This window comes from Triticum aestivum, chromosome 6B (assembly GCF_018294505.1).
Source record: "Triticum aestivum cultivar Chinese Spring chromosome 6B, IWGSC CS RefSeq v2.1, whole genome shotgun sequence".
In the NCBI taxonomy this organism is placed as follows: domain Eukaryota; kingdom Viridiplantae; phylum Streptophyta; class Magnoliopsida; order Poales; family Poaceae; genus Triticum; species Triticum aestivum.
Window position 1 is genome coordinate 706,667,061 of NC_057810.1, and position 11,117 is coordinate 706,678,177.

Genomic DNA, 11,117 nt, shown 5'->3' on the forward strand with positions numbered 1-11,117 from the left:
CTTCAAGCTTCATGAGAAAATCGAGCACCTCCAAGCCCAGATCTATGACCTGCAAAACCAAAACTGTGAGTATGATAGATTCAAGAGGATGAGTTTGGCTGCAGATTTGAGGATCCCGGAGACTCGATCATCCTTCTATGATGGGGAGCCTATGCCTTGGAAGATGGATGACAAGCCTACATCATCAACAACTCCACCCTCTTCACCAGCAAAGGAGACATAATCACATGGGTATGGGCACTCCCCTTGGCAACTGCCAAGCTTGGGGGAGGTGCCCCGGTATCGTATCACCATCACACTCCTATCTTTACTGTTTTACTTAGTTCGTTCCTTTTTAGTAATATCTTGATCTAGTAGAATAAAGTTTTGGTATGATTTAGTTTTGAGTTTTGCCTTATGATCCCTCTATGTAATCGAGCTATATATAATAAAGATTAGTGTTGAGTCAAGGGCTTTGCAGTTTTGCCATGATCTTGAGGTAATAAAAAGAAAACGAAACAATAAAAAGAAATAAAGAGATCATATTGATCTTGTGGATGGTAATGAGTTCACTTATAAAGAGTATGATGATTAAAAGTTATTGAGAGTTGGCAAACATAGTTTTGGTCATCCTTGCAATTAATAGGAAGTAATAAACAAAGAGAGGTTCTCACATATAAATACACTATCTTGGACATCTTTTATGATTGTGAGCACTCATTAAAGTATGACATGCTAAAGAGTTGATGTTGGACAAGAAAGACAACGTAATGGGTTATGTTTTCTCACATCTCAGTTAAAGTATATTGTCATGGATCGTCCAACATGTTGAGTTTGCCCTTCCCCCTCATGCTAGCCAAATACCTTGCACCAAGTAGAAATTACTTGTGCTTCCGAAATACCCTTAAACCAGTTTTGCCATGAGAGTCCATCATATCTACCTATGGATTGAGTAAGATCCTTCAAGTAAGTTGTCATGTTGCATGCAATAAAAATTGCTTCCTAAATATGTATGACTTATTATTGTGGAGAAAATAAGCTTCATACGATCTTGTGATGTGGAAGTAATAAAAGCGACGGACTGCATAATAAAGGTCTCTATCACAAGTGGCAATATAAAGTGACATTCTTTTGCATTAAGATTTCATGCACCCAACCATAAAAGCACATGACAACCTCTGCTTCCCTTTGTGAAGGGCCTATCTTTTATTTTTGCCTTATACATTATGCAAGAGTCATGGTGATCTTTACCTTTCCTTTTTACATTTTATCCTTTGGCAAGCACCTCGTGTTGGAAAGATCATGATACATATATCCAATTGGATGTAAGTTAGCACGAACTATTATTGTTGGCATTACTTTTGAGGTAAAAGGTTGGGAGGCAACACTATAAGCCCCTATCTTTCTCCGTGTCCGATTAAAACTCCATACCCATAAGTATTGCGTGAGTGTTAGCAATCGTGAAAAACTAGATGATAGTTGAGTATGTGGACTTGCTGAAAAGCTCTTATATTGACTCTTTCCGACGTTATGATAAACTGTGATTGCTTCAATGACCAAGATTATAGTTGTTAGTTTTCAATGAAGTTTTTGAGTCATACTTGACATTGTGAATAGATTGTTACTTTAACGTAAGTAATCATATGACAAATAGATGTTGTTGTTATAAGAATGATCATGATGCCCTCATGTCCGTATTTTATTTTATCGACACATCTATCTCTAAACATGTGGACATATTTTTCGATATCGGCTTCCGCTTGAGGACAAGCGAGGTCTAAGCTTGGGGGAGTTGATACGTCCATTTTGCATCATGCTTTCATATTGATATTTATTGCATTATGGGCTGTTATTACATGATATATCACAATACTTAAGACTATTCTCTCTTATTTTACAAGGTTTACATGAAGAGGGAGAATGCCGGCAGTTGGGATTCTGGGCTGGAAAAGGAGCAAATATTATAGACCTATTCTGCACAGCTCCAAAAGTCCTGAAACTCCAAGAAAGTCATTTTTGGAATTAATAAAAAATACTGGCGAAAGAATCAGCGTCAGGGGGGCCACACCCTATCCACGAGGGTGGGGGACGCCCCCCTCCCCCTAGGGCGCGCCCCCCTGCCTCATGGGCCCCCTGACAGCCCTCCGGTGGCCATCTTCTGCTATATGAAGTCTTTTACCCTAGAAAAAAATCATAAGCAAACTTTCGGGACGAGACTCCGCCGCCACGAGGCGGAACCTTGGCGGAACCAATCTAGGCCTCTGGCGGAGCTATTCTGCCGGGGAAACTTCGCTCCGGGAGGAGGAAATCATCACCATCATCATCACGAATGATCCTCTCATGGGGAGGGGGTCAATCTCCATCAACATCTTCACCAGCACCATCTCCTTTCAAACCCTAGTTCATCTCTTCTATCCAATCTTTGTACCAAAACCTCAGATTGGTACCTGTGGGTTGCTAGTAGTGTTGATTACTCCTTGTAGTTGATGCTAGTTGGTTTATTTGGTGGAAGATCATATGTTCAGATCCTTAATGCATATTAATACCCCTCTTATTATGAACATGAAAATGCTTTGTGAGTAGTTACGTTTGTTCCTTAGGACATGGGAGAAGTCTTGCTATTAGTAGTCATGCGAATTTGGTAATCGTTCGATATTTTGATGAGATGTATGTTGTCTCTCCTCTAGTGGTGTTATGTGAACGTCGACTACATGACACTTCACCATTATTTGGGCCTAGAGGAAGGCATTGGGAAGTAATAAGTAGATGATGGGTTGCTAGAGTGACAGAAGCTTAAACCCTAGTTTATGCATTGCTTCGTAAGGGGCTGATTTCGATCCACATGTTTCATGCTATGGTTAGGTTTACCTTAATACTTCTTTTGTAGTTGCGGATACTTGCAATAGGGGTTAATCATAAGTGGGATGCTTGCCCAAGAGAGGGCAGTACCCAAGCACTGGTCCACCCACATACCAAATTATCAAAGTAATGAACGTGAATCATATGAGCGTGATGAAAACTAGCTTGACGGTAATTCCCATGTGTCCTCGGGAGCACTTTTCTCATATAAGAACTTGTCCAGCCTTGTCCTTTGCTACAAAAAGGATTGGGCCACCTTGCTGCACCTTATTTACTTTCATTGCTTGTTACCCGTTACCAATTACCTTATCACAAAATTATCTGTTACCAATAATTTCAGTGCTTGCAGAGAATACCTTACTGAAAACCGCTTGTCATTTCCTTCTGCTCCTCGTTGGGTTCGACACTCTTACTTATCGAAAGGACTACGATATATCCCCTACACTTGTGGGTCATCAACGTCGTGGTATCAACCGAAGCCTTCTTGACGTCAGCGACTGAGTGGCGCACGCCAGATTGAACTGGAAGGCCTGCTCTTGTATTAGGGAGGCTAGGTCTGCTTCCGGCCGCCCACACAACATGCAGGTGTGCAGTGGGTGATGGGCCCAGACCCCTGCACGCTTAGGATTTAGACCGGCGTGCTGACCTCTCTGTTGTGCCTAGATAGGGCTGCGACGTGTTGATCTTCCGAGGTCGGGATATGTGTGCAGAGGGATTGAGCGTGTTGGGTTATGTGGTCCACCCCCTGCAGGGAAGTTTATCTATTCGAATAGTCGTGTTCCTTGGTAAAAGGACGACCTGGAGTTGTACCTTGACCTTATGACAACTAGAACCGGATACTTAATAAAACACACCCAGACAAGTTCCAGAGACATCCCGGTGATCGCTTCTCCATAGGGTGACGAGGGGAGGATCGCCGGGTAGGATTATGCTATGCGATGATACTGGTGAACTTACCGTCTACTCTCTTCTACATGCTGCAAGATGGAGGTTGTCAGAAGCGTAGTCTTCAATACACTACAACAAAACCCCCCTTTTAACAACACATGTCTAGCAACGAAGTTAACAGGATGTGTTGTTTGGCTGAACATCCCACCTTCCCCACTTAGCGCTAACCACTCCGTACTCACCTCCATCTCTTTTAGCGCTAACCTCTCGCGCATGAAGCGTTACCTCTTCTTACTTTATCCCAGCGAGACGCACCCTCCTCTCAAAAAAACTGAGACACAACCCTTCGCCAAAAAAATGTGAGACACATCCCGCAGCTAGGGTTCCTACCACCGCCGTCGTCTCCTCGCCCTCGCTTCTTTGAGGAACCTTCGCCATGACCGCCTCCCTCGCCACTTTCTCCATGCGTTGGAACGACGTCGCCGCCCATCCTCCTCGCCTTGGGGAAGGCATCGCCGCGGCCGTTCCTCCGCTCGATCAGAGATGCAGATGTCGCTGTTGTTCCTACGCACGCAAGTACGACGCACTCGTCCTCCTCAACTACATCCATTCAGAAGGTCCTATTCTGTCTTCCGTGTATCTGCAATTTTGTATTTGTATATCAGTAGTAAAAGGTAATATTCCCCCCGACCCTGCACATCCTTGTTTTTCCTTTGCCGACGGCGCCTTAGAAGCTACAACACCGATGGATCACATCCTCATTGAGACATGTCCCTGCCCACGCAGTAGCACATGCTGACTTCGAACCTACAAAGATTTTCTATTTAGTCGCATAACTGAAGGGAACCATTTAACAGGTACTTAAGTTTCTTAGTGAAATAAATGCAGGATTCTTCTGCTCAAACATTGAACAAATAGAAAAGATGGTTTCTACAGAGATGACAAGTTGATGAACATGTAAGGAACATCACTGAATTGATAAATATAAATAAGGTAATTTTCTTAGCTTGCCCCCATGCTCTCTCTCTCTCGCTGCAAATATTGTGCTCACATGTTTCTATAGCATTCAGGTTTTTCTCAGGAAGTGACAATAATTTCGTTGTGGTCAACCAAAAGGGAATTGATCCTCGACCCCTCAGTCTCCTAGCTAGATCAGGGTAACCAATTCTGACTTATTACTACCTGATGGTTCTGCACTTACATTCACCCCTAATCTGTTTGGGGTTCCATTTTCGTTAAGAACATGTGTCATGATGTCCCTAGCTGAACTTAGAATATGAAAGTTGTTTGACATTATGCTAATAATGGTACTCTTTTTTTTGCGAGGGCTAATAATAATGGTACTCTATAGGCCACGAAACCACCAGTTATGTTTAAGACAAAACCATTGTAGAAATAAAAGTTCAGCAACCTTTTTTTGGCGGGCTTTAACTTGGAAGGGCTAATGCCTGTACATAAGGTATGTAACTATACTAAAACCTAAGCATGACGATTGATGTTCCAAGTGATGCATGTACATATCTCTATGGCCCCGCAACATTTTCTTATGTCCGGAACATGCAAGTAACATATATGTTTTGCTCCCAACAAACAGAGTTACTAATGTCGGTAATAGTTAGTGGCTGGGCACATATGAATTCATTTATAACAGTCATATTCTAACGCTGACCAAGCTTCTTCCTTGCTATTAGTAGATATATAGATTTAACAAAAAAGCATGTACTACACCCTACGCTCCTATCCAAACTCCAAAATGCTGATTATTTCAGCACACTCTAGTTCAGTTCAGACCAACAGCAAAAAACTAGTCGTATTCTACAACCAGTGCAGCTAAGTACTATAAAAAATAATCATAATCAATCCTTCATCACAAGTACTAAAATAGGAATGATGTTTATTTTTCATGATTGGTTGAGACCAGTCCGGCCACACAAGTCTAAACAAGACTTAGTGCCCAAGTATAATCCTGTGCGCCTAGTAGCAGGCTAGCTTCTAAAGTAAGTCTGTCCACACAAGTTCAAACAGGACTTGGTGCTCAAGTCTAATCTCATGCGCCTAGTATCAGATTTAATTCTGATCTGTTTTTTTAGTACAAGCTAAGCTCCTCCTGTAGAGGCTGATCCAAATCATAATACTGAGCACCTGAATAACCGAATACGGTTGGAACAAGGAAGAACTCTGGGTGTTACATTACGGACTAAAACGGATGGGCGGAGGGATTTTTTTCTGCCACTGCAATGTACAGGGCATATTTGCTATTATGTAAAAGAAGGAAAAACATTTTTTTTCTATAAGCCATCTCTCTCTATCATTTTGCTGCAATTCTTCCAGAAATACAGCATAATCTCAATCTAGTTAATTCAAAAATAATGTTTGCATCCCCTTGTTCAGGAAGAATGTTTTATTCATCACTTGTCTGTATGTGTTAAGTCAGGAAAAATGTTGTGTCCCTTGTTCTCAATACTTATTTCTTGTTAGGCATTAGGTTTTAATTTTCTTGCTGCCATGTTTGTGGATCTAACCGATTTCCACTGGATCTCTGCTTGTGGTCCGAGTCCTGATCTCTGCTTGGCATGGAGCTGCAAGATCAGATGGAAACCAGACTTCCTATGGTAGGCTCAGTCTGGTAGGTTCATATTTCCCAGCTGCTAATGAATTATTCTCTGATGTTCTCTCTTGTATACTGATCAGAACATGCTCTTGTCTATATCAATTAGATCATGCATTCCTTCAAGGTCGAGTCAGGGTCTAAGGGTAGGCGTGATGACGAGCATAAGTGAATTAGATAGCTTAGAGTTCTCTTTCCCCTTTCTGTTTCTTAGTTCCTTATATGTACGTCTTGTTTTTATGAATGTGTTGATAACTACAACTGTCTGATTATGCTCTTTTTCGTGTTGTTGATTCTGCAGGTTCTGAGATTTTTTTACATGGATCGGGATATTAAAATGTGTGCCTTTGTAGTTCTTAGGTAACTACGAAGTCTTGCGTGATCTAGATTATTTGAAGATTTTCAAGTCGTTGGCACTGAGACTTCCCTAAAACACCATAGCAAGAATGAGTAATGAATCATCCCTAGCATGAGTAGTAGACTGTCCTTAGTTTACAAAGTAAGGGTGAACCTATGTTTTGGTATGCACTTTCTTTTCTGAATGATCCTTAGATATTCAGAACATGTGCAGGGCAAGTGGGAAAAAAAGAATATCCAGTTCACAAAGTAACAGTGAAGACTCAGAAGTCTGTGTTTGTACTTCATAACATGGTGATGACCTTTTCGCTTGTGTATTATTGTTCTTTCTTTGCAGGGTGATGGTAGTGACATGCAAATATCTGCAGTTTCCATTTTTGCAGTTTGGTCCTTTTTAATAGATGGGAACACTAAAAATATATAATGATAGTTCATATGGTTTTGAGCTGATGTAAGATGCAAAAATGAAAATTGTACTCAGATATAGGCTGCATAATCTACAATGTTTTTTAATAAGTTCATTTGGAAGAAGATTTTATATTCAGATTATTAATTAGCCACACATCTGTATATAAATCTAAGCATTGGTAAATCACATTTCTATGGTGCTCCTTTGAATTTTTAAATTTTACTAAACTGATTTTCTCTATTGTAACTAACTCATCTAATATTGTTGTAGAACAAAGATAAATTAACGATTCATGGCTCAGATGGTGATTGCAAGGTTAAGAATGGAGCTTCTACCAGATAATTAGAATGTTATTCTTAGGATCAATGTTTCAAACATTATAGTTGATTGCACGGTCAAGAAATGGGCTACTACTAGATAGTTTCACCTCTTGTAATCTTTGGACCATGTTATTTGTAATGAAAAATGCTTGATTTAATATATGAGATCTTTATGTTTATTATATTGTGTCTCCTATGCTCCATGAGCATTTACCTAAAAATTGTGAATCGTAATATATAAAATAATTAGCAGTGTCCGTTTGAATATCCTTTTGTGTAGGGTCGTCACCAACGCATATGAACTGTTGTTGGGTTCTAGGTATATATGTTGCTACCTAACAACACTTCTACAAGCCGTTTACCAACTCATGCATATATGTTGTTGTAGGTCCTTCCAACGCCACCAACAACGCATATTAATCTGTTGGTGTAGACCTTAGCAACGGAAATATGGACATATGACAACGCATCAATGCGTTGCTGAAGGGGGGTTTCTCTTGTAGTGATAGGACTAGCTATCCCCCTCTTATTCTGGCATTCTGCAATTCAGTCCATCGATATTGCCTCTTTACACATATACCCATGCATATGTAGTGTAGGTCCTTGCTTGCGAGTACTTTGGATGAGTATTCACGGTTGCTTTGCTCCCTCTTTTCCCCCTTTCCTCTTCTCCTCGGACGTCGCAACTAGATGTTGGAGCTCAGGAGCCAGATGCCACCGTCGACGACGACCCCTACTACACCGAGGGTGCCTACTACTACGTTCAGGCCGTCGACGACCAGGAGTAGTTTAGGAGGATCCCAGGCAGGAGGCCTGCGCCTATTTCGATCTGTATCCCAGTTTGTGCTAGCCATCTTATGTCAACTTGTTTAACTTATGTCTGTACTCAGATATTGTTGTTTCCGCTGACTCGTTCATGATCGAGCACTTGTATTCGAGTTCTCGAGTCCCCTGGCTTGTAATATGATGCGTGTATGACTTATTTTACTTTTAGAGTTATGTTGTGATATCTTCCCGTGAGTCCCTGGTCTTGATCGCACACGTTTGCGTGCATGATTAGTGTACGATTAAATCGGGGTCGTCACATTAGGTTGCATTAATGTAACTAAAGAATCAATGTCCAACCACTTCCTAGATGTACATCACCAAAAAGATCAGACGGTGCGGACAGAGAAAATCGTTTGGATGGCTCGAGGAGGCGGTTACTCCAACATTCTTTATAGATTAAGGAGGTGGTTACTCGAGCATCCATTATAGGAGTAATGACAGGTGGTTTGAACCCTATTTTGAAGAATGTTGAGAATTACTTTTATGTTCATAGAAGGAGGAACTGGTATTTATATTATTTTTCATGAAAGGGAGTGATATCTAAGACGTTGCTATAGATATGCCACATTACACGGAGAGAGATAGAGAGAGAGAGAGGGAGTAACATCATTCCTCTCGGGAGAAACATCATTCCTCTCGGGAGAAACGGACACAACTCATACTTGGATAGCTATTTCGTGAGAAAAATAAAATATTCATGCTGTAGCCCGAAGGTGGCCAGAGTGGACCATAGACCCGCGTCGACTATTTCTATGGAAAATGCGAGAGGTGGGGATTGATCTCAGGTCTCCTAGGATAGGGCTCGCTAAGGGCATATCCAGCCGTTGGCCTCCCAGGAGGGGCAAAAAATCGCCTCCTGGGGCGCTCCGGCGTTAAACCGCGCACTGGGGGCGTGATGCCCCCCAGTCACGGCGCCCACGGTTAGTTAAAAAAGTCAAATACGGCACAAAAACGACTCAAATTTAACGCAAACATCGGCGAGTTCGTTCAAACTTAAACATATTTTATAAAAAAAGAAAAAAAAAACTACCGCGGGCTACCCCCGCCGTCTCCCTCGCCGCCCGCCTCGTCGCCCGCCCATGCGGTTCTACATGCCGAGGAGGCTGTAGAACCGCGTGTAGTCACCGCCGCCGTCGTCATCGTCGCCGCCCCCGCCTACGCCTCCGCCGTCCCTACTGCATCCCTCTCCCGGTTGGCGCGGCGGGTTGGACGGTCCGGGGGCGCCGTCGTCGTCATCGTCGTCGCTGTCGAGGACCACGACGCCGTGCTCGTCCTCGCGCCCATGCTTGCAGGCGGCGATCTCCTCCAGGGCCCGGCGCTGCCGAACCATCTCGTCGCGGAGGTAGTCGTCCCGCGCCCACCGCATGGCGTCCCCGTCGGAGAAGCCGCGCCGGGCTATCTCCTCGTACTCCGCGGGGAAGCCGGGCTCCGGCTTGGGCTCGACGAGGACGAAGCGGCCGGTGGGTGGAGAGGCATTGACACCGATGCGGACGCCGGAGCTGCGGGTGCGCGCGCTGACCGGCGTGCCCTGGGGCTCCGGCTTGACGGGGCGGAGGCAGGGCGAGCCGCCGGACGACGAGGAGGACCCCCCGGTCTCCATGCGCCTCCGGGTCCAGGAGCTTCCCCGGCGGCGTGAGAAGGAAGGGGGAGCGGGGTACTCGAGGCGCGGCGTTTTGCCGCCCTCGATGTACTCGAGAACGGACTCCAACATGCGCCCGGGCACGCCCCACCACCGACGTCGGCCGGCGGCGTTGAGCCTGCCGGAGGGCATAACGCCGTTGGTAGCCTCTAGCTGCTGGGCGTGACGGCGGCGGAAGTAAGGGTCCCAAAGCGGGCTGTCGGGGACGTACCGTGGCCCCTCCCTCGCCGCACGCGGCAGGTTCGAGCGGATGCGTGCGATCTCCGCACGCCGCGCCGCGCCGGTGGGTACCGGGGGCACCGGCACGCCGCCCGCGCTGATCCTCCACGCCCCGGGCACCCGCATGTCCGGCGGGACCGGATACTCGGCCTCGTAAAGGAGGCGAGCCTCGTCTTCATGAAGATGGCGGCGGCCGAAGCCGTTCACCGCCACGCCGTCGCCTGGGAAGCGCTCGGTCATGGGTGTGAACTGGAGACGGCGAAAGAGAGGAGAGGAGAGGGAGGAACGACGACGGCGGGAGAGTGTGAGTCGCCGAGTGCGCTGGGGCGCGTCATATATAGGCCGAGGCGCGCGTGCCACCGTGTGTACACGTGGCGGGCGAGGGAGGGCGAGGGACGCGCGTCGTCCGGTCTTCACTGCGCCGCCCGTGAGGCATCAATGGTGCAGGCTGACCAGCACGGCAGCGCGCGGCAGCTTTGGCATTGATTCGCCGCGGGAAACGAGGCGATGAGAACGACGAAGGGCCGAGAAGAGAGCCGTGTCGCTGACGCGGCGGGCCCGCGGCTTTTTCGCGCCAAAACAGTTCGCCCGGCGCCCCCGGGCGCCCCCCAGGCGCCCCCCAGCGTGCCGGGTTCGGACTGGGTCCGCCGGCGCTGTTTTCGGCCCAAGCCGGCGAAAATCGGGCTCCTGAGAGCGCGACTGGGCCGTTTTTTCAGCGCCGGCGCGAAAAAAGCGCCTAGAGAGGCCTTCCTGGGGCGCGGCTGAAGATGCCCTAAGCTAGCCACTATGCCCGTGTCTTGCACGCAAATGTTGTTGGCGCGATGTGTACTTGAGGCAAACTACGCCGGTTTTCCCTTCGTTTTCATGTTTTTTTCTGCTTTTTTTCTTTTTGTTCTTTGACATGGTTTTCTTCATTTTTTTTCTTTGTTTTTTGTTTGATTTCCTTTTTTATTCTCCATTTATTATTAGATTTTATTTTTTTATTTTTGTTTTCTCCGTTTCATGTTGAAT

General features: G+C 45.5%; 1 long non-coding RNA gene across 2 annotated transcripts; it reads left to right on the forward strand.

Moving 5' to 3' along the window:
• The first annotated feature begins 4,071 nt into the window (after window positions 1-4,071).
• LOC123135037 (uncharacterized) lies at window positions 4,072-7,602 on the forward strand. 2 transcript variants are annotated; one of them, XR_006465804.1, is made up of 5 exons: window positions 4,072-4,719; window positions 4,790-6,352; window positions 6,636-6,694; window positions 6,906-6,985; window positions 7,371-7,602. It is a non-coding gene; the product is annotated as an uncharacterized lncRNA (long non-coding RNA). The 2 variants fall into 2 exon arrangements; XR_006465803.1 differs by having other exon boundaries at window positions 4,790-7,602.
• The last annotated feature ends 3,515 nt before the right edge of the window (window positions 7,603-11,117 follow it).